Source organism: Rhincodon typus, chromosome 4, assembly GCF_021869965.1.
Source record: "Rhincodon typus isolate 14 chromosome 4, sRhiTyp1.1, whole genome shotgun sequence".
Lineage (NCBI taxonomy): Eukaryota > Metazoa > Chordata > Chondrichthyes > Orectolobiformes > Rhincodontidae > Rhincodon > Rhincodon typus.
In genome coordinates, this window is record NC_063335.1 from 22,834,394 (window position 1) to 22,858,893 (window position 24,500).

At 40.2% G+C, this 24,500-nt stretch overlaps 1 long non-coding RNA gene across 1 annotated transcript in view; it reads left to right on the forward strand.

The window, feature by feature from the left end:
* Positions 1-24,500, forward strand: part of LOC125483027 — a 79,573-nt gene that overhangs the window by 19,944 nt on the left and 35,129 nt on the right. Inside the window, exon 4 of the long non-coding RNA XR_007262021.1 lies at positions 583-751. This is a non-coding gene — a long non-coding RNA (uncharacterized LOC125483027). The remainder of the gene's footprint in view (positions 1-582; positions 752-24,500) is intronic.

Genomic DNA, 24,500 nt, shown 5'->3' on the forward strand with positions numbered 1-24,500 from the left:
GCAACTGTGTTTCACTCTCAATGGATATACATAAAAGAAAGCTTCACATACTGAGGCTAAATAGTTTAATTTGTTTTCAGGCAATATAACATGCTTCCAAAGGTAAACCTAATATTGTAGATCTAAAATTACTGAAACATCAGGGCACTTAAAACAATTTTAGTGGAGGTGCTAATCAGTTTAAAATTAACATACTAGAGTATGTTAAAAGGTCAGATGAATAGTGCATTATTAATTAGTGCAATGACATCAACAAAGTAATTCCTAGATTTAAGCATAGCCATGTTAACCTGGTTATTACCCTATCAAGGTCAAAACTGTGGAATAATTTGGAGTAGGTGCAGTAGCACCAAGTTGCAGAACTTCAGCTGCTTGTGCTTCACTGGCCTGGCCGTGTTCAGCCCATTTAAATTTTTTTGTGCTCTTAGCTGGGGTATGCAAGGGTCAGGTGGAGTCAAGGTATACTATGCTAGCAACTCCTGAAGGCTGTTGATTGCCCTTAAAATCGAAGGATGTAGCAGGTGCAAGTGCAGAAACAAAGCAATGTGACATACAAATACTGCATTGGCTGTGTTTCTGCAGGAGTCCCCCATCAAAAGATAATTCTTTTTGTAGAAACGAAGGGCAACTGCCAATCAAGCAAACTTATCATAGATTCTTTGGAGCCAATGAAGAAAGTCAATCTTGTCATACATGGGGTCTAAATTTTTGTCGAGAGAAGGTGAGGCAGAGGTTTTCTGGACTACACAAGGTAAGTATATTCATGGTTTATATAACGGGAAAGGATAATGTGTGCCAAAGGTCAGCTTATTGATCTTAGCTCCCTCTTCTCTACCTGTCGTTTTTAATTTTAACTCTTGCTTTCTGATCTAATTGGAGACATCTATTGTATCTGGAGATCCTCATTATCATCACCAGCTTATTCATGTTTCTTCTAACCATCTGCAGATTAGTCGCATTTTCCAAATAGCTTTTAATACTGTGGCAGATGTGAGGTTCTACCTAATTCAGAAACCAATGCTTTAAAATTAATTACTAAAGTGCTGAATACATGCTACAGGTAGCTAGGATAGTAACTTTTTTTAAAAAAAATGCAGTCCTTGCACCTGAGCAGCTTTATAGAACATGTTCTTCCAGTTGCACAATTTGTAAAAATAGTAGTCACCGTCATTGCAATAATGATGAGAAAGTCTCTTCCTTTTTGGCAGGTTAATTGAGCTAATTGTTAAAAAAGTTAAAAGCAAGTAAAGGATTCATGGAAGCTGATGCAGCAAAGGCTGAAGTGGTAGGGTTCTAGGATTTCATTCGGCCATTGTTTGGCAATTCCATCCAGCCCCCAGGTAAATTTTCCAGATTCATATGAGGTGGTTGGTGGTTGTAATGGTTGGGTCAGCAGGACTACCCATCCACAAGCAGTGGTAACAACTCAGAGTAATGAAAGGTTGAGGTCTGTTAATTGTTCATTTGTTACAGTCAGTGTTCAGGTTCCCAGAGTCTACCAGTTTGAACATGCCTGATCTTGGAAGCTAAGCAAACTCAGGCCTGAATAGAACTTGTCTGGGAGACTACCTGAGAATCATGAATATTATTCCAGACTCCCAGAAGCAATTGGTCATAGTTGAGGTGCCTGGAGATGGATTAGATTGTGGTCGATTAAGGGGAGCTAGTCCTCCAGACAGACTGAGGCCCATTCTGCATACCATCAGAGGCTGTCACTCAGATCTCCTTCAATACTAGTGGTGACCAGGCTGCAAAGCCATTTTTGCTTCAAAGTCTGAACAGCTGGAGAAAGGGTGCCTCTGTTTTGAAATACCCTCTCTCTCATTTACCATAACCAATGTCCAGCTGCTGTTTTCAAGCTGTACCGTAAGCACTCAACCTCATTGGACAGCAAGCTGTGTCTTCACATCCACCCAGAACCTGTTCTGTTCTGTGCACCTTTGTGAGAGACCTCCAACTATTCAACTGCAGAAGCCATTGCAGCTGCTGAATTCTGACTTCCAGTTTCAAAGCTTTCACCTCAGACAGAGCATTCTTCAAACAAACCAGACAAATAACAAATTGTTTTTACTTCTTCATCCTACAGTTATCTTTTATCTGCACCCACTTTTAATGTTTATCTGTATTTTCAACCAATAACAATCACTTTTACTTGAATAACTTTTACAGGAGTAGTCGTAATAAACTAACCTATATCCTATTTAAGACTAAAATATCTCTGATCGCTTAATTTTAAACTGGAACACTTTCCAAAACTAAAAGTGGGCTAAGCAAGCTATAAAAATTTAAAGTTGACTGACCATTCTGAGGGCATGCTTGATGTGGCTATGATATCACATTGAAACATTTAATTTTTGACAATCATTCTGCTGTTAATATATTGTCCCCTCTTGTCTTAGTATTTAGCAATATTGTGTCTAGGTCAATGCAGATTGTTGAGTACAATCTCATATTCCTTGTGACAGCATTAAGAAAGTGCTACAGTTTTGGATGTGCCATTTTCCAGATGTGACATTAACCCAAGGTAAAGACTGCCCTCTCAGGTGTGTTTCAAAGTCTTTCATGTTGTGTTATATGTAAATAGCTTGGTTTATTCCATTTTATCATCATTTGCATGTAAAGAGAGACCGTCTTCTTAAATAAAGAAAAAAAAACAAAACATGATCTATCAAGCCAGATTTCAGTCTGGGATCTGACTGGTCCAGTAACAACAACAGCTGGAATCATCATCATAATATTATTAAAATCTCACAATGATGACACTGGAAAGTAGGTACCAAAGGACTGTTTGTGTAAGTAGGTTAACCATGGAAAAGCTACGTTTGGAATATTCCTATAAATTCAATTTGCCAAGAGAACACATATTTCATATAAAGCAATTAATGAATGGGTTTGCAGTAAGAATAAAAGGTGAAAACCATGGAATCTTTTTCTCCATTTTATTTTCAATTTACAATATTTCTAGTCTAGTAAAATAATGAGCTAAGAACAACTTTGTCTCAACAATCCCTTGTGATCTTTTGATGTTGTGATACCTCTGAACATTTGATTTTATAATCATATGTTTTGCCAAAGAATTATTTTGATCAATTGCAATTTATGGCTAGAATAAACCTAAAGTACTCAGAATATTGTATTAAACTTCCAAAAGATCAAATAATAGGCATGGGATATAGAGCTCCCTGTGAGGTATGATGCTTGTGAGAAGTACATCTCAGGGAACACCCTGTGATTTCTTTGCCCATTCAATTTCACAATGATAGATGAGGAAATACTGATGGTGGTTTTGACTATGAAATAGAAAGGATATCAGATTTTTTTGTAGAATGATTGTGAGAAGGGATATGGAGTACCAGGCACATGGATAGTGATTTACAGAAGGAATTAAAGAGAGTGTTGGCATGTGGGAATTGTTGAAGGAGGCTGTTGTGTTTGGCAGTGGTATGGATGGATGGAATTGGCAGAGAATGAAACATGGGTATGTGGGATATTGTTCATTGTGTAAACAATTATAGTTGGAGATAGTGGAATGTGGCTATGAGATGCTGTTGACAGAAGTGTGACAATAAGGGTATTTCTCACTTGGAGGTTGGCCATATACAGTTGGGTTGAGGACTGGAATTGGGATGGCTGGAAGCAGCAGAGGCAGTAAGGGAGAATAAATAGAGATCAGGGTCATGGAAAGTGAAAGCACTTGGAGCTGGTATGGTAATATGAGTAAGAAGATGATGAAAGAGACTGTTTGCTTTTATTCTCCAACAACAATTTGCAAGCAGTGGACTAGGGAAACCTAAACTATCTAAAATAGATTATGTTAAATATATATTTTAAAGAGCGGTGATACGGACTAACCACTATTTTATAAAGCTCATGAAGTATTCATTGCTAATAATGTGAGCTTCTCCATGGAACTGCTGAGAAAATTCTACTTCCTTCTCATCTTCATTCTCTCCAGTGAAAAGCAACAGTATATTTCATTTGATGAAAACCAGTTTGAAGTCTTAAGCGGTTCTGGTTTTAAAATTCAACAGAAATAAAGCCTGAAAGTTAACTATGCAATAGTGCCACCTATCTTGGAGTTTTGAGGACTCAATCAGTTTCCCCTTGGTGTGGTGATGTAGTATTTATGGTATGTTACTGGATGAGTATTCTAGAGGCTTGGACTAATAAACTAGAAACAAAAAGAAATTTGCTGGAAAAGCTCAGCAGGTCTGGCAGCATCTGTGAAGGAAAAAACAGAGTTAACGTTTTGGGTCCGGTGATCCTTCCTCAGCACTGATGGTGGCTGAGTCCTAAATGATTCACCCCTCATCCTTTATCATTATTGTTGATGTCCTGTCTATATTCCCCTCCATGACCAACCTGTCAACTCCTTTTGGAGTATGCTATGATTCAATGAGAATACCTTTCGGTCTTCTCACTCAGCGTATAGGCCCAGTTTACACAGTCTTTCATTATGCAACAACCACCTTGTCCAAGCAACCAATCCTTCATTTCTTTTCACTGACTACCACCCAACACCCCTCCCCCATTCTTCCTGTAAGATTAAGTACTCCTGGTATGGTTTTGTCAAGTATTTTACTACTTTAGCAAGACTTAGTTATTCTTGTATTTGAATTTCATTGTAATAAAGGCCAACATTCCAACTGCCTACTTAATTGCTTGCTGTACCTGCATGATAACTTTGTGGGTTCCTGTACAGTACCCTTGAACCCTGTTGTGAGAAGTGTGCGTGAGTGAGAAAGATTGTGTTCACCCTCATCCAATTTACTGAATCCTATATTCACATCTCACAGTCACCATCCACAAATTTTTTCCTTTCCTGCTACCAATAATCCATCGCTCACACTCAAACCGCTTTGCTTCCCCTTCCGCTTTCCATTATCAGGAAGGTTGCTCTCTGGAGTTAGACACAGGCTGGTTAGTGGCTCATGTGCCTCATTGAGATGCTCGTCTTGTTCCAGGAGGCTGTGGACGTCAACAATAACTTGCTGTGAAAATCTGAGTCACCTGAAGAAAGGGTGTTTGTAAATGCAGAGAAAGCCGATTCTCTGTCTATAGACTCTGTGTTGAGGCATCGCATCTCTTTGGAGTTTGATCTCTACGTTCATCCCAACTGCCCTGGCATGTGGCTGAGCAGAAGGAAGTTTGTACTGCTCATTTTGTTTCTGCTGTTCTTCAGCTTAGGAAATAGGCCCGTGCCTGTTAAATGGAATCCTGGCAATTTAAAGAACAGTCAATAGCATATTATTATGCCGCATTGCTGAGCTGCTTCACTTTCAAAAGTGCTATGCAAAGCTCGGAAACTTCAGGATGATGTCAAGTAGCCAAGCCCACATGGCTTGAAGAGTTTTGACTCTCAGTATACACCCAAACTAGTTTCTACTTGTGTGGGAGCTCAAAAACCAACAGTCATAAGAGAATCATAGAATCCCTACAGTGTGGAAGCAGGTCATTTAGCCCATTGAGTCCACATTGACAGTCTGAAGAGCATCCCATCCAGACCCATTCCCCTTATCCTAGCCTCGTAACCTGCATTTCCTGTGGTTAATCCACCTAGCCTGCACACCGCTGGAAACAATGGGCAATTTAACGTGGCCAGTCCACTTAACCTGCACATCTTTGGCCTATGGGAGGAAATGAGAGCATCTGGAGGAAACACACGCAGACACAGCAAGAACGTGCAAACTCCACACAAACAGTTGCCCAAGGCTGGAATTGAACCAGGATGCCATGAGTCAGTAGTGCTAACCACTGTGCTGCCATGATTAAATGCAGGATTTAAGTTTGGTTTTCCAGAAAGGACACCAGAAATTTAGGATCTTGATGATTCAAGCATAAGCTGCAGCAACATAAGATTTCAAACTTTGCATGTGAATTTATGCCACAGGTCTGGAGTGTTAGGAACCTTTCCTTATATCTCTGACATCCTTCCTCATTTAGCAACTACATATGGAATTCTGGTTACAGAAAAACTATATATAATACTCAGCACAACTTGATGATATTCAGCACTCTTGTCAGGGATTCTTTTATTCTCACATTGGATATGGGTGTTCCAGACAAGGTCTGCATTTGTTGCCCAAACCTAGTCATCCTTGAGAAGGTGCTGGTGAGCTCCTGCTTTGAACTGCTGCAGTCCATGTGCCATTAGCAAGGGAATTCCAGGATTTTGACCAAATATCGCACAAGAAAGGTGATGCATTCCCAAATCGGGAGGGAAATTTACAGGTTGTGATGTTCCCTTATATATGCTGCTCATATACTTCTAGATGGCAGTAGTTCAGTGTTTGGAAAGTGCTGTTGAATGAACCTTGGTGAATTTCATCACTGCATCTTTGTCAATGGTACACACTGTTGCTAATGCATATCAGCAGTGAGAGACTGAACAGCACCACATCCATAAACAATCAAGGGGGTTGTTTTTGTCCTGTAAGGTCTCAAGTTTCTTGAGTGTTTTTGGAACTGCATCCAACCAGGCAAGTAGGGAGTATTCCATCACACTCCTGACTTGCACCTTAAGATGGTGGACAGGCTTTTGGGGAGTCTGTAGGTGAGTTATTTGCTGCAGGATTCCTAGCCTCTGACCTACTGTTGTAGCCACAGTACTTTTTTTTAATATGGCTTGTCCAGCTCAGTTTCTGATCAATGGTAACCCCTAGTTGGTGATAGTGGATGATTCTGTGATGGTTATGCTATTGAATGGCAAGGGACAATACTTAGATTCTCATTGGAGATGGTCATTGCCTGGCACTTGTGTGGCACGAATGTTACCACTTGGTTGCTCGAACCCATATGCTCTCCATAGAGTCATAGAGTCATACTGCAAGGAAACAGACCCTTTGGTCCAACTCTTCTATGCTGACCTAGTTTCTCAAGCTAAACTAACCCTATTTGCCTGCATTTGGCCCATACCTCTCTAAATCTTTCCTTTTCATGTACCTGTCAAAATGTCTTTTAAATTTTGTAACTGTACCTGCATCTGCCACTTCCTCTGGCAGTTCATTCTAGATACAAACTGCCCTCTGTGTGAAAAAGTTGTCCCTAAGGTCCCTTTTAAATCTTTCGCTTCTCACCTTAAAATTAGGCCCTCTAGTTTTAAACTCCCCCATCTTAGGGAAAAGACAGTTGCTATTCACCTTATCTAGGCCTTTCATGATTTTATAAACCTCTATAAGGTCACTCCTCAACCTCTTACACTCCAGTGAAAAAAGGTCCCAGCCTATCCAGCCTTTCCTTATAAATCAAACCCTCCAGTCCTGATAACATCCTTATAAATCTTTTCTGCACCCTCTCCAATTTAACAAAATCCTTCCTATAGCAGGGTAACCAGAAACAGATCTTGTTGGATTTGTGCATGGATTACTTCAGAGAGTGAGGAGACACAAATGGTGCAGTTATTGGTGAATATCCCCACTTCTGACCTTATGATGGAGGGAAGGTCATTGGTGAAGCAACTAAAAAAGACAGTTAGGCCTAGGTCACTACCCTGACACAATTCCTGCAGAGAAGTCCTGGAACTGAAATGACTGAATTCCAATAAGCATACCCATCTTCCTTTGAGCTAGATATGACTCCAAGAAGTGCTGAGTTTTCCCCATGATTCCCCTTGGGTCTGTAGTTTTGCTCGGACTCCTTGATGCCACACTCCGTCAAATGCAGCCTTGATATCAAGGGCTTTCCCTCTCACCTCAGCTCTGGAATTTGGCTCTTTAGTCTGTGTTTGAAATAAGGCTGTAATGAGCTCAGGAACAGAATAGCTGTGGTGGAATCCAAATTAGACGTCAGTGAGCAGGTTATTGCTGAGCAAGTAGTACTGTTGATGACATCTTCCATCACTTTCCTGATGATAAAGAGTAGACTGATGGTGTAGCAATTGGCCAGGTTGGAACTAGAAGGCTGGTATTGGGCACAATGCTTAGAGGAAAGCAGCAGAGCTGTAATATTTATTCAATGTGGGTACTGGCTGACAAACAAATCTAACTGTATTGGGAGTACAGCTGAATTGTTTTGGAGTACTACTGCTGTGTGTGGTTTCCTCAGAGCTATTCAAAGGCAGGTGTGCATTTAATTCAATGTAACCAGCTCTTAAGTAAATGTGTAAAGATGAGAAAATGGATGTTAGATAACTGCGTCAGGAAATCTGCCACTGAAGTAGTCACAGATATGAATGATGTACTACTGCTTATCACACATCAGTTAAATATTTATCGAATGGCATAAATTTGTGACTTTTAAAGGCAGTTGTCTTGTTTGAAGAATTTGTGGGATAATGTGCATTTAGTCAATATAATCCCAGACTTGAGAAAGACCTGAAATTTCAGGAATTGCCAGAGTCTTATCTTACTGCTTCTGAATTTCCATGGAGATATTGATGGAAGTGTTTTAATCCATAAAACAAGGTATTAATTGCCTGCTTACTGCAAGCATATGCTGAAAAATGACCGGCGCTGCTGATATCTCATATGGCAGCCCAGAAGGATCCAACAGCAAATCATTCAGTGGTTTGTTATCTGTAATAGGTCAGTGGAGGTCTTTTTGAAGATATTTCGCTTTGTTGGTGTGTCCCTGGAAAAGTCAAGCCTCTTAATGCATTGCTCCTTGTAGAATGGTATGTACGTTTTCCTGTGCCTATATACTTCACTGGGGGAGGGGCATGTAAGTGAGAAGTGATTCAAGAGAAGAAAAAGGTCTTAAAGAATGTTAAGCAGACTTGAATCTAAAGTCTTTCTGTTGGGACAGGAGCTGAAATTACTGTTGCAGAAAATTTGACAAAATCGATATCCAACTGCATCACATGCATCACATTGCATCTGTTTCATTTCGGAACTTTGAACAGCAGGAAATGTCTTTTTCTCTATCCAGGATTGTTGAATTATTCCTGGAAACCTGCTCAGAGTAGGTAGACACTATGCAGCTCAGTGTGTAATCTGTACTAACTGCATGCTTGAAAGTGACTCTCTCTCACGGTCGCCTTTCCCAATCAATTAATAATCTAAATAAGCTTTACTTAATTTTCTTTTGGTTAAGGATTTATTAAATCATTTTGACAAGCAACAATGTTCTTTTAGGATCTAAAGAGAATCATGACAAGAGTAAAACTGAATAAAGTCCGTAATGTTCAGATTGCAGGAACTACATTAGCTGAAATTGTGGGAGAAGAAAATATAATTCCAGGCTTTTGACAGGCTAAAGGATCAAGTTGTAAAACTTGGATCATGATGTATCAGTAGAAATGCTGTTTTACCACAAGGTGGGCCGGTATGCTTGCCTGAGTTGGAACATTCTGTGTTTAATAACCATTCTAGGATTTGAGGACATGATCAAAACCGGAAGTAACTGGAAAAGCTCAACGGGTCTGGCAACATCTGTGAAGAAAAAATCAGAATTAATGTTTCAGGTCTGGTGACCCTTCCTCCGAACACTGTTCGTTCTGAGGAAGGGTCACCAGATCCAAAACATTAACCCTGACTTTTTCTGCACAGATGCTGCCAGACCTGCTGAGCTTTTCCAGCAACTTCTGTTTTTGTTCCTGATTCACTGCCTCTGTAATTCTTTCGGTTTTTATTTGAGGACATGATCTTGCTCTCATTCCAGGGTGGTAATGAAGGAATGTTACGTTGTCAGAGGAGCTGTCTTATGAATCAAATGTTAAAGCTGTATCTCAATCTTCCACATAGAATATCCTTTCAACGTTTACTTTCTTTCATCATCTACGAGAGATCTACTTGGTCACTTCACAGTCTTCACTTTTTTCCCAGTTGAAGTGTGCTAAAATGTATCTGTGTTTAAAGTGTCCTTCATAAAGTGTTTTAATGTGGTGTAAAAGGTCCCATGGCAATGCTTTGAAGAACAGGGGACCATTTTTGAGTAATATTTATTCTTTGACTAGATCACCTAATTATTAGCGTGTTACTATTTGTGGGATATTACAGTTTGCAAGTTTGCATCTGCACTTCCTACAGTTTGACAGTGATTACACTTCCAAAGCACTTGGTTAGCACTAAGTGTCAGTCTCTAGCCAAGAAATAGGATCAATGGGGAACACCAGAAGTAACAGTGTGGGAACAGGAAGAGAAACCACTACATGTAACTTTCACAATGTGAATCGATAAATGAAAATGGAATCAGATGGATGCATTTCTTGGTGTGAGTTTGCCTCTACAAGGGTCTTTTTTTTTTCCCTGATACTCAATACTTACATGAATAGGAAAGATTTGGAGGGATATGGGCCATGAGCAGGCAGGTGGGACTAGTTTAGTTTGAGATTATGTTTGACATAGACTTGTTGAACCAAAGGGTCTGTTTCCGTGCTGTATGATTCTATGACTTATGTTATCTCATATAACATAAGAAATTGGACATGAATATCATGGCATTGAATTTGTCAGGCATATGCGCCTGGTCTAATATTGAACTATTAGACTACAACAGAGGAGGGTGCATTTCCTAATGTCATGCTTCAAATGGTCCAATGTAAATGGAGAATGAGCCCTGTCTTCAAGTCACATCATATCATGAGCATACCTCTCCAAGATGTACTGAATAAGTTTTTCTTAACACAATATCCACCTTCTTCAAAAATAAAAACTTATTCCAACCAGATACAGAGTGATAGATAGGAACATGTTGTCAATTTGGAAATTTGTATGAACAGGTAAAACAATTTATAAGACTATCATTTCAACCTTGAAGGTAATGTTTGGAGTTTTGACAACTCAACCACATCTGATAACCTGACATTTGGAGAGTTACACATTTTGTATTTGCTTTTTGTTTGAAAAGTTGGACATTTTGCTGCTGGTTGTTGTAACTCAACACAACTGCATAATCATTGATGTCAGAATATTCTTTCTTTCTTTCTTCACATGATTAATGAGCTACACTTTGGTCTGTTCCTGAAAAATATAGCATAGTCATCAGGAATTCATTCATATGATCTGGGCTGGTTAAAAACCTTTAGTGATACCCAAGTATTTGTATTTCTGATTTGCACTCTTTGCGCAGTTTTGATTGTTCTTTATCCGGTTGCTTATAGTATGTCTCTTTCATTCTCCATTGTCTTTAAAGAAGAGTGTGCTGTTTTTGGAATGGTCACACAATTGGGTGTTGCTTCACACTTGCCTTTCATGTGTTGGTTTTCCTGGAAATGGTAACCCCTTCTCTGTTGGTATTGCAGTGCAGCAATGCAAAGTGAAACTTTCTTTCTTGCTTGACAGTTAATAATCGCTGATTAGATAGTACATGCGAGATATTCTGCTGGAGTATTAGAGTGTAAATGGTGGAATTATGTGAAATTGCTCAAACCCCATTTAGTACACTGTCTTGAAATTGAATTTGTGGGAGGTTGGAGCTTCTGGATGCCAAGGCAATCAAGGACAACACACGTGCAGAATGTCTAAGCAGCTAAAGGCATTCCCGATCCTGATTATTGATCTGGAAATTGAACTGCAGACACTGTGCAATGTAAGAGAGGGCAAGAAATGCCTGGACGTTTGTTGCAGAAGAGAATCACAATGTTGGTTGGGTCATTTGTTTCCATCATCAATGAGGTACAGGAGGATGTGGTCATTTCTGAAGCAGGCAAAGGGACTGAGTAGTCAGTGGTGGAGGATCCTCTTACTCTGTGCTTGTCAAACAGGTTAGAGATGCTCTCAACTGTGTGGGATGAAGGTGAAGTCTACAAAGGTAGATGAGCAGATTGGCCATAGCACCATCATACAGGAAGCCATTCAAGTGGGTAGGACAAAAATATATGCAATGACAATAAGGGTGTTTATAATGAGTGGGAGTGGCACTGGTCTCTGTACTGAAGAGCTTGATCCCAGATGGCTGTGTTGCAAGCCTAGGACACCAGCTATGTCTCTGTAATGTCTATTAGATTATACTTTTTTTAATTTCAATTTTCTCCATCACTTGGTGCCAGGGATTAGAAGACCTGTTAAGCGCTAGAGAGGAGCTTATGTTGGAAGTAGGATGATCCCGTTGTTGTGGCCCATACAGATACCAACAACATGGGCAGGACAGGGGAAGAAGTACTGCATAGTCAATATGAGAAATCACACACTAACTTAAGAAGCAAAACCTCAAAAACTAATTACCTCTGAATCAAAATGTGACCCATGTGCAAACTGGCAAAGGGAAAATCAGATCAAAGGCTTAAAGTCTGGTATGGGACACGTGAGTGTGGTAGGGGATCTAGCACCAATACGAGGGAAATTCAGAGTTGTATCATTGGGACAGTGTACACATTAGAACTATGCTGGGACCCGCGTTCCTGTGAACTTCAACTGGGAATTGGAGTAAAGTAACAAATAAGGCTAAAGGTTATGAGCATAAAAAGACAAAACTTAAGGTTCTGTATCTGAATGTATGTGGCATTTGAAACAAACCAAATGAACAGATAGAGCAAAGTGAAATTAACAAGTAATAATCTAACAGCTATTACAGAGACATAGCTGCAGAGTGATATAGTTTGGGTCCTGAATATTGGTATTTAGAAAGGACTGGAAGCTAGAAAGGTTGGAGAGATGATTCTGCTTATTTTAAGGATGATAGTACATAATAGAGAGACATGATCTAATTTTAGGTAACCAGGATATAGAGATGGTTAGGATGAAGACGGGAAATGATAAAGTTGTTTTTAGGGCTGGTGTGCAGACCACCTAACAGTAACCTCATGTTAAGATGGGATATCAAAGAAGAAATGATGGGAAGCAAAAACGGAAAATACTGGAAAAACTCAGCAGGTCTGGCAGCATCTGTGAAGAGAAATCAGAATTAACATTTTGGGTCCAGTGACCCTTCTTCAGAACTCAGAAATAATGAAATTTTGTCAGAAGGGTGCAGTGATTATCATGGAAGATTTTAATTTACAGACAGAATATAAAAATCAGATGAGCAAAGGTAGCCTAGATGGGAAATCCGTGCAATACCTTTGGGATAATTTCTGGCACTTACAAGTGAGCATGCTGTTCTAAACCTGGTATTGATAAATATGATCAATTGATTATCTTACAGTGAAGGTGCCTCTCAGTAGCAGTGATCATATGATAGAAATTTACATGCAACTTAAGGCAGAGAGAAGTGGGTCTAAAACTGATAAACTTAATTCACGACAACTGTGAAGGCATAAAAGCCAAGTTAGCAGAAGTGGAATTTAGGTTAATTGGGCCATAATGGCAGCGATTTTGAAGTGATATATCAGAACGTACAGAACAGATTCATCTCAATGAGAAGGAAAAATTCCAAGGAAGGACCAACAGACCACTCTTTACCAAAAAAGTTAAAGATAGTTTTAAAGATAAAAATTTAGCATATAATTCTGCAAAAATGGATGGCTGGACCGAACAAAAAATGATAACGAATGACTAAAAGATTAATGAGCAAAAATTTAGCACATGAGGGAAAGCTAGTGAAAATATATACTCATAATAAGAATTTAAGTAAATTTTTAAGAAATAACAAAGTGAGTGCTGGTGTGCTATAGAAACTTACTCTCGGGAATTAATGGAGAATAAAGAGGTGGTAGATAAATTGAATCAGAACTTTGTGTTGGTCTTCATGATAGAGCATATATCTCGATGGTGTCTCTTTCCTTTCATTTAGGGCTCTTGTGGCACAGTGATAGTGCCCGTACCTCTGAGCCAGAACTCCCACCTGCTTCTGAGGTGAGTCTTAATACATTTGAACAGACTAATTTGAAATATCTACTGTGGCGTTGGATTCAGTCAGAGAACGTTCACTGCATTGATCCTGGATATGTGAAATTTTCTTTGGGGAGGCAACATTTTTGCCATTAGACTAGTAACCTACAGGCCTGGGTAATAGTTGAGGGAGATGATGGTGTATTGGCACTATCTTCAGCATAGAAAGGCTAAGGCTGTGTCGTGGGAACAATGACAGATGGTGGATTTTAGTTTAGAGCTCATGTGACACTGTTGTAGTATTCTTACCTCTTGCCAAAAGGCAGGGATTCAAGTCCCACATGGTCCAGAAATGGGTCATCTAAAAGAGATTGATTAAAAATATCTGAGCAACATTGCAGAAATAGCTGTTAATTAGGAATTAGAAGGGAATGAGGAACTCAAGAAAATTACCAATACCAGGGACAGAGAATGGAGCGTCTACATGGCCCCAGGTTCTGTTGGTTTTTATCCAATGGCCTTTAAATAAAGAAGTTATTGACAATTGATATGTTGGTTTAATTTTACAAAATTCATTAGATTCGAGGAGCATTCCATTGAATTGGAAAATAGGTAATATTACTTATTTATTCAAACAGGGTAGGGAGACAGAAACAGGAAACAATAGGCCAACTAGCTTAACTATCATCGGAAAAATATTAGCAGCTGTGGTGAAATATGCCATTACAGGCACTTAGACAAATTTGACGCACTGAGATAGAATCAATACGGCCTTGTGAAAGGGAAGCGGTGTAAAACCAATTTATTGGAGTTCCTTGTAAAAGTAACATGTAAGGAAAACCAATAAATGGGTAGTGTGGTGGCTTAGTGGTTAGCACTACTGCCTCACGGAATGAAGGACTCTGGTTCAATTCCAGCCGTGGGTGACAGTCTGTGTGGAGTTTGCATATTCTACCAATATTTATGTGGCTTTCCTCTGGGTGCTCTGATTTCCTATTACAATCCAAAGATGTCCAAGTTAGGTGGATTGGCAATGCTAAATTGCCCATAGCGTCCAGGGAGGTATGGGCTAGGTGGATTAGCCATGGGAAATGCAGGGTTATACGGTAGAGGGATGGGTCTGGGTGGGTCGCTGTTCAGAGGGTTTGTGTGGACTCGATGGACCGAATGATTTGCTTCCACACAACAGGGATTCTATAAATAGACATATCTAAATTTTCAGAAAGCATGAAAGAATATTTCAGAAAATAAAATAAAGGTCATCAGCTAAGAAGTGACACTTGGTCAGGATAACAGATTAGCTAGCTAATAATATACAGACAGGAGACAGAAATGTATCACTTTACGGTTGACAAGACATAACAAGTGATGTGGTACAGCAGTTAATGCTGGCGCCCCAACTCTTTACAATTTGTATAAATAAACAATGTGGATGATGGGCAGAAGGTATGGTTTCTACATTTGCTGATGACACAAAGATTTGAAGTCACACAACACCAGGTTATAGTCGCAAACCACTTCAACTCCCCCTCCCACTCCCTGGATGATATGTCCATCCTGGGTGTCCTCTAGTGTCATAACAACGCCACCCGGAAACTGGAGGAGCAGCACCTCATGTTCTGCCTTGGAAGCCTACAGCCCAATGGTCTCAATGTGGACTTTACTAGCTTCAAAATCTCCCCACCCCTGGCCTCATCCCAAGACCGACCCTCCCTCTCATCCCCGCCTCCTTGACCTGTCCATCTTCTCTCCCACCTATCCGCTCCTCCCACCTCACTGACGAATCCGCACCAACACCTACCTGCTATCACCATCCCACCCACATTCCCCAGCCCAACCACGCCCGTCTCTATTTATTTCAGAGCCCTCTTCCCCTCCCCTATTTCTGAAGAAGGGTCCCGACCCGAAACGTCAGCTTTCCTACTCCTCTGATGCTGCCTGGCCTGCTGTGTTCCTCAGCTCCACACTCTGTTATCTCAGACTCCAGCATAGGCAGTTCTTACCATCTCACCAGGTTATATGCCAACTGGGTTTATTTGAAATCACAAGCTTTCGGAGCACGGCTCCTTCGTCAGATGAAGTCCAACACCAGCACCTCCACATCATGACACAAAGGTAGAAAAGAAGTTTAAAGAGAACACAAATAAGCAACAAAAGAATATTGAAGGCTTAAGTGAGTGGTCAAAGACCTGGCAAATGTAGTGAAAAGTGGGAAAATGTGCAACTGTCTGTCTTGGAAGAAATGATAAAAAGTGAAGCATATTATCTAAATGGTGAGAGTTTGCAGAGCTCTGAGATACAGTGGGATCTGAGTGTCCTCATGCATGAATTATAAAAGTTTATATTACGGATACAGCAAGTAGTTTGGAAAGCAAATAGAATGCTATTGTTAATTACAAGGGGAATTGAATACAAAAGTAGGGAGGTAATGCTTCAATTATACAGGGTATTGGTGCGACCACATCTAGAGTATTGTGAGCTGGATTGACACCTGGAATTATTATGGTGGGCTGGCTTATGGCAAACTATGGCAGACTAGGTTTGTGTACATTGGTGTTTAGAAGAGTAGGATGTGACTTCATTAAAACTATAAGATCACACAGGAACTTGAGATAGTGGATGTGGATGGTGAGAGACTCAGAAACCAGGGCCTGCTTAAAAATTAGGGGTTCCCCATTAAATACTGAGGATAAAGAGAAAACATTTCTCTAAGGGCATTGAGAGCCTTGGAACTCTCTTCCTCAAATGACAATGGAGGCAGAATATTTAAATATGTTTAAGGTAGAGGTAAATAGATTATTGAGAAGCAAAGGTGTGAAAGCTTACCTGGAGTTCACAGGACTGGAGTCAAAATCAGATCAGCCATTATTATCCTGAATGCCAGAGCAAGCTCAAAAAGCTAAGTGGCTGCCTATTTCTTATTCATATGTTTGTTTGAATTGAGCTGAAGAGTGTGTGATTACTCCAGAAAACCCAACCTGGTGGCTGTAATACCATCTCAAAAACCACACTTTAACTCCAGAATGAAAAATCCCAGGCATTAGCATGAATTCTCTCCCCGAAGATGGTGCCATACGTGCAGAATATTTCCAGACTATTAAGATTTTATTCATCATTAGGGGCTCTGTGGCAATTTGTATTTCTTTCTTCAATGTCAGTAGTTCCATAGCCTTGTTTCTTATAAATGGGAATTTGTCACATTTCATGACTCTGAATTTGGAAAAGACTGTCAATGTTTAAATGTAGCCACACTTGCAGTTTCTTGATGACCAGGTTTCACTCAAACCCCTGAAATGGTGAAAAATATAAGAGAGCCAAATTTGTAAAAAAAAAACCAAAGCCAATAAATGGATGAAATAATAGTGTAAATCACAGAGATCTGGCAAATATCCAAAGTACAGTATACATAAGAGTATGCTATGGTCCAAGTACCCATTATAAACATCCTCCTAAGTGGAATTTAAAGGTCTGTTGATTTACTGAACAGATTTATGGTGTATGCATGACAAATTGCATAGAAATACAAAGAAATTATGTAATACATTAAAATGTTAACATTAACAGTCCAAGAGCTGATGCACACACAGTGGAAGAAAAAGTGGAACAATGAGTAAAACCTATCTGTCCAAAAATGTGCAAAGTATCCAAAATAAAATTGGGAACTTACAACAACAATTCTTTTCAGGAGTCAGACGCTCGAGGGAAAGCTAAAATACATCTATGGATTAGTAGTTAAAGTTGCAGGTTCAAATTTTTAAGCACAAAGTTTCATTTCTTAAGCGAGAATTGAAAAAAAGAGAAGTTATTCTAATCTGCATCAAACATTGATTGGACAGTGCTTAGGAGTACTTTCTGTAGTTTCAGCTATTTTATACAAAGAATAAAGAGGCACTGGAAAGGGTGCAGAAATTTACAAACATCATGCAGTAGTGTGTGGATATATAATGAAAGTAATACACCTCTTTTCTCTAACAAAAAAATTGTTGCGCTATGAAGGTGCCGGTGTTAGACTGGGGTGGACAAAGTCACACGATACCAGGTTATAGTCCAACAGGTTTAACTGAAATCACAAGCTTTTGTAGCACTGCTCCTTTGTCAGATGAAAATAAAATTGAGGATTGACCTAAGAAAATTTTTTTTAAAACGATTAAAGCTTTTAGTCAGGAGAATATAGAGAAAATGTGGGATAGTTATCAAGAAATCCAAAAGGAAATTCAGAAGAAACATCTTCAACCAAAGAGCTGCCTGAATCTGAAACATGTGACCACAGAGTGATTGAAGTGAATAACACAAAGTATTTAAAGTGAAACTGGGCAGACATTTGGTTATGGCAGCAGATTTAGACCAAAAAAAAATGGACGAGGCTCAAATGGAACGTATACATTTATAGATTGTGGGGGTGTCTGGCCTCTTCCTCTGCTGTCTATAACTATATAATCATGTGATGTAACATGATATTTAGAAAGAATGGTCAAGGAGAAAGTGGTTAGATTAAAAATTATAGATCGCCTGGTCTCCAAATGGTTGGATATCAGGCATGAAACTTATCATTTAGTAATTAGTAAAAAGCCTCATGTGTTCTCTTAGAGATAGCGAGAACTGCCGATGCTGGAGTCAGAGATAACACAGTGTGGACCTGGAGGAACACAGCAGGCCAGACAGCTTCAGAGGAGCAGGAAAGTTGATGTTTCGGGTCGGGACCCTACTTCAGAAATGGGGAAGGGGGAACGGAGCTCCGAAATAGAGAGAGGAAGGGTGGGGCTGGGGAATGTAGGTGGGATGGTTATAGGTGAGTGCAGGTGGGCAGTGGTGGAGATTGGTCAGTGAGGCAGGAGGAGTGGATATTTGGGAGAGATGGACAGGTTGTGTCAGGTCAAGGATGCGGGGATGAGAGGGAGGGTTGGTTGTGGGATGAGGCCGGGGGTGGGAGATTTTGAAACTTGTAAAGTCCACATTGATACCATTGGGTCTCATATTCTACCTCAGGAGCCTACAACCCAATGGTCTCAATGTGGGTTTTACCAGTTTCAAAATCTCCCCACCCCCAGCCTCATCCCATGACTAACCCTCCCTCTCATCCCCGCCTCCTTGACCTGACGCAACCTGTCCATCTTCTCTCCCAATTATCCACCAGTCCCAACTCACTGACCAATCCCCACCACTGCCCACCTGCACTCACCTATCACCATCCCACCTACCTTCCCCAGCCCCACCCTTCCTCTCTCTATTTCGGAGCTCCGTTCCCCCTTCCCCATTTCTGAAGAAGGGTCCCGACCCGAAACGTCAACTTTCTAGCTCCTCTGATGCAGCCTGGCCCGCTGTGTTCCTCCAGCTCCACACTGTGATATCTTGTGTGTTTTCTTCCCTTGACTCTATTTCGATTTTCTGAGGGATGCTTTGCATTTTTGGGAGACTGAGTTTGTAAGGCTTAGGAGGACGTTTGGAGCAGTGTTGACCCAGAGTAAAGTTCAAGAAGAATGGCAATCTGATGATGACTACTGCTTCTTGGAAGATCCAGGCCAACGACCATTTAAAGAAGGAGATAATTTAAGAAAAGATAGAAACAGAATGCCTTTTTTAATGTAACAAAAATATTGGGATACATGTGTGAATGACAAGGCCAGGATTCAATGTTCACCCCAATTACCCTTGCGTATACATTGTTGTGCCATTGTCTTGAACTGCATTAGTCTGTATGGTGAAAGGATTCCTTCAATGAGATTAGACAGAGAATACAAACATTATAAATCAGTTTTAGATCTTGATAAAGGATCACCAGGAGAGTAATTTACAAGTAAAGCTGGTTATCTTTGTCAGAGAAGCAGGTTTGGAAAGTGCTGCTAAAGAAGCCCAGCAGCGTTACTGCAATGCATCTTGTAGATGGTCCTCACCGTTGCCAAGGTGCCTTGGTGGTACAGAAGACAAATGTTGAAGGTGGTGGATGGGGTTTTGACAACATGAGCTGCTTTGCCCTTGTAGAGTATGCAGGGTAGATTGATCTTAGTAGGATAATAGGTCGGCACAACATCATGGGCCGAAGGGCCTGCACTGTGCTGTACTGTTCTATGTTCTATGTTCTTGAGATTCTTGCATAACATATCCCTGCCCCAACTATTCAACATCTTTATAAAGACATGGAGCTTCAACTATTAATTGAATTTATTATTAAGTGACAAGATATAAAAGCATGCCCAAGTTTGCTAAATAACACAAATTGGCAAGTAGTGTAAATGTCAGTAGTGAACAAATATTAATAGAATAAATGTACAAAACTCTGGCAAATGGATTTCACTGTTAGCAATGGGTAACATGCCTCTGAATTTAAAAGTCAAGGGATGATTTGAATTAAATTTTAATATGATGTATGATAGAACTAAGTGCTCCCACAACCTGTGGATCAGATCTAAACTCTGCAGTCCTCCCCCTTCCAGTTGTGAATAGTGGGGGGAAATTAAGTCATTAATTGACACCAGAAGCTCCACAAATAACCCCACCCTAAACAATAGGGAAGCCCCCAGCACATTGGTGCAAAAGACCAAGGCCAAAGTATTCACAACTATTTTCATCCAGAAACTCCAAGTGGATGGTTCATCTCAGCCTTCCCCTGAAGTCTCAAACATCCCAGATCCCAGTCTTCAACAAATTTGACTCACACCAGATAATATCAAGAGCGCTGAAGACACTGAATACTGCAAAGGCTATGGAAACTGATAACATTCTGGCAGGAACCATGAAGACTCAAGCTTCAGAACCACCCTTGTCCTATTTCAAGCTGTTCCAGTACACTTAGAATATTGACATTTACCCAAAAATGTGGAAAGTTGCCTAGGCATGAGCTGTCCATTAAAATGTAGGGCAAATTCAACACAGCCATTCAATATCTCATCAGTCTACTCTCGAATATCAACAAAGGAGTGAAAAAGCTCATTCATAATACCATTAACCAATTGCTTGGCAATAATTTGCTTACTGATGACCAGATTGGGGTCGGTCTGGTCACTCAGCTCCTGATTACAGCATTGGTTCAAACATGGACAGAGAAAGTGAACTCCCAGAGGTGAGAGTGACTTTTCTTGGCATCAATGCAGCATTTGGCTGAATGTGGAATGAAGGTGCCCTGGAAAAATAGAAATAAGTAGGAATCAGAGGGTAGACTTTCTATTAATTGGCATCATGCCTAGCACAAAGGAAGGTAGTTATGGTTTCTAGAGTCATAGTGTCAGAGAGATATACAGCACAGAAACAGACCTTTTGGTCTAACTCATCCATGCCAACCAGATATCCTGAATAAATCTAGTCCGATTTGCCAGCATTTGGCCCATATCCCTCTAAACCCTTCCTATTCATATACACATCCAGATGCCTTTTAAACGTTGTAATTGTGCTAGCCTCCACCACTTCCTCTGGCAGCTCATTCCACACATGCACCACCCTCTGCATGAAAATGTTGCCTCTTAGATTCCTTTTAAATCTTTCCCCTCTCACCTTAAACCTATGCCCTCAAGTTTTGGACTCCCCCCACCCCAGGGAAAAGACCTTGTCTATTTACCCTATCCATGCCCCTCATGATTTTATAAACCTCTATAAGGACACCACTCAGCCTGCAATGCTCTAGGGAAAATAGTCCCAGTCTATTCAGCCTCCCCCAATAGATCAAACCATCCAACCCTGAAAACATGCTTGTAAATCTTTTCTGCATGTACCCTTTCAAGTTTCACAACATCCTTCCTATAGCAGAGAGACCAGAATTGCACGCAGTATTCCAAAAGTGGCTTAAACAATGTCCTGTACAGCTGCAATATGACCTCCCAACTCCTATACTCAATGTACTGACCAATAAAGGCAAGCATACTAAGCACCTTCTTCACTATCCTTTCTACCCGTGACTCCACTTTCAAGGACCTATGAACCTGTACTCCAAGGTCTCTTTGTTCAGCAGCACTCCCCAGGACCTTACCATTCAGTATAAAAGTCCTGCTTTGATTTGCCTTTCCAAATGCAGCACCTCGCATTTATTGGCCCATCTGATTAAGGCCACTGTTGTACTCTGAGGTAACCTTCTTCACTGTCCACTACACCTCCAATTTTGGTGTCATATGCAAACTTACTAACCATAACTGCTCTGTTCACATTGAAATCATTTATATAAATGACGAAAAGCACTGGACCCAGCAACGAACCTTGTCGCACACTGCTGGCCACAGGTTTCCAATCTGAAAAGCAACCCTCCACGACTACTCTCTGTCTTCTATCTTTGAGCCAGTTCTGTATCCAAATGGCTAGTTCTCCCTGTATTGCAATTAATCTAACCTTGCTTACCAGTCTGCCAGGAGGAACCTTGCCGAACGCCTTACTGGAGTCCATATGGATCACGTCTACTGCTCTGACCTCATCAATCTTCTTTGCTACTTCATCGAAAAACTCAATTAATTTAGTGAGACATGATTTTCCACACACAAAGCCATATTTGAAGATTTGGTTTGATTTATTGTTATCACTTGTACAGAAATACAGTGAAAAGTATTGTTTTGCATGCTCTACAGGCAGATTCTACCATACAAAGTGTACACACCATTGTAGCGGAACAGAGTGCAGAATACAGTGTTACAGCTGCAGAATAGGTGCAGAGAGAGAGAGAAATCGACATTAACATTTGTGAGATCCATTCAAATGTCTAATAACAACAGGAAAGAAGCTGTTCTTGAATCTGTTTGTACATGTATATAAATTTTTATATTTTCTGCCCGATGGAAGACAGTGGAAGACAGTGTAACCAGGGTGGGAGGGGTCTTTGATTATGTTGATTGCTTTCCTGAGGCAGCAGGAAGTATAGATGGACTCAATGGATAGAAGGCTGGTTTGCCATGATCGACTGGGCTGTCTTCACAACTCTAGTTCCTTGTGGTCTTGGGACGACCAGTTGCCATAACATGATCAGTTATTTCAGTCCTTGGACATTGATGCAGGAGTTCCAGATGGTAGTGTCCTAGTTCTAATCATTTTAGATATTTCATCAATGGCCTTGCATCCACTATAAGTTTAGAAATGGGATGTTCACTGCTGACTGTGTGCAATGTTCGGCATCATTCCTGACTACTTGCATACTGAAATCGCCGGTGTCCATATGCAGCAAGACCAGGACAATATTCAGCAGTGATGTGTGATGTGAATGTTACTTTTCACCTATCGCAAGTGACAGGCAATGACCATCAATGAAATTCTCTCTATTAAACTTCTGTGGGGTATCAAAGATTAGTAATTATCTTTTTGAATGGCAGAAAGAGTTTATGGAGCTGAATGGCTATTCCCTGGTCTCTCTTTGGGGTTTGTGATGATGCTGTCTGTTTAAGAGGTTATTTTGTCCTTTTTTTGGAAGAAAGGTTGTGAGGCAGATGTACAGAGCTGTTTCTAAGAAGGTAAACAATTTGTGAGGCCTTGAGTTTTTTTTAAAGTTGTAACAATGGAAGCTGCCTGGGTGTGGCCATCTCTTACAGATTGGAATTTCTGAGTAACAGCAGAAGACTTTGGGATCTCAAGAGTTGGAAGCTTCAGTGAACGTCTCCCAGTTGCGACTTGCTCTGAATTTTCTCTTGTTTTATTTTTCCTCCTGGATTGGAGAACTGCATGTCAGCATCTGTGTGTGAATTTGCCTTTTTGTCAAGGGACGTGTTTATGGAATGTTACTATATTGGAACAGTTAATTAGTAATAGGTGTTGTATCTATTATTCGTTTAAGTTTTCCAATAGTTAAGTTATTTTAAGAACATAAGAACATAAGAACTGGGAGCAGGAGTAGGCCGTCCGACCCTTCGAGCCTGCTCCGCCATTCAATAAGATCATGGCTGATCTTTTCGTGGACTCAGATCCACTTACCCGCATTCTCACCGTATCGCTTAATTCCTTTATTGTTCAAAAAAAATCTACCTTATCTTTAAAAACGTTTACTGAAGTAGCGTCAACTACTTCACTGGGCAAGGAATTCCATAGATTAACAACCCTCTGGGTGAAGAAGTTCCTTCTCAATTCAATTAAATTCCTCTTTCTTTTTTGTTTATATTTTAACTATAGTGTTTAAACAAATTGTGTTTTGCTTAACGCCGAGTCGTTTGATCATTCACATTGCATCTGAAATATGGCACTTCGTATCTACCTTTAAAATAAGAGAAAGTTATCATCTAGGCTACCTTCTTAAAATATGTTGAGGGGCTTTGGTCTGGTCCATAACAGGTTATATGCACACAAATCTTTGAAGGTGCCAGAATGTAGTTAAAAAGGAACATTCCATAACCTTGTAGTCACCGCTTTCTATGTGAATCCTTTGTTTATTGTTATATCTACATTTTGTAGCCTTCATCCTCATCTGACACCTTTCCGTATCATTAGATACCATTGCTTTCAAGAGATCAAAACATCACTCTGGCTGATCAAATGCCAGGATTTCGGAAGAACTTCAATAGTGTTGCAGTCACCAGTTTTTTTTGCTAATAAGATGCTGAAATCAGCTGTTTGGGAAATTTTCAGTAGTTGCTTTCTCAGGCCAATATCATGACTTTCTTTATATTGAGCGTTATTCAAGAAATCATTTGTAAACAAACACACTTTTTCATACAAGAAATTCAATTAGACAAAGCTGATTGATTTCACGACATGGGAAAGAACTGCATCTGCATGGATATAAAACATGTAGAAGCTAACTATTCATTCTGTTTGAGATTTTCCACTCTGAAGGTTTCATCTTGTCATAGTTCAGACACACTACACCCCTGATAATTACTTCAATGAAAACATCTGCAATTCAAACCAATGAACCTATCTGAAAACGAATCAAAGTTAGATTTGTACAAGAAGACTAAG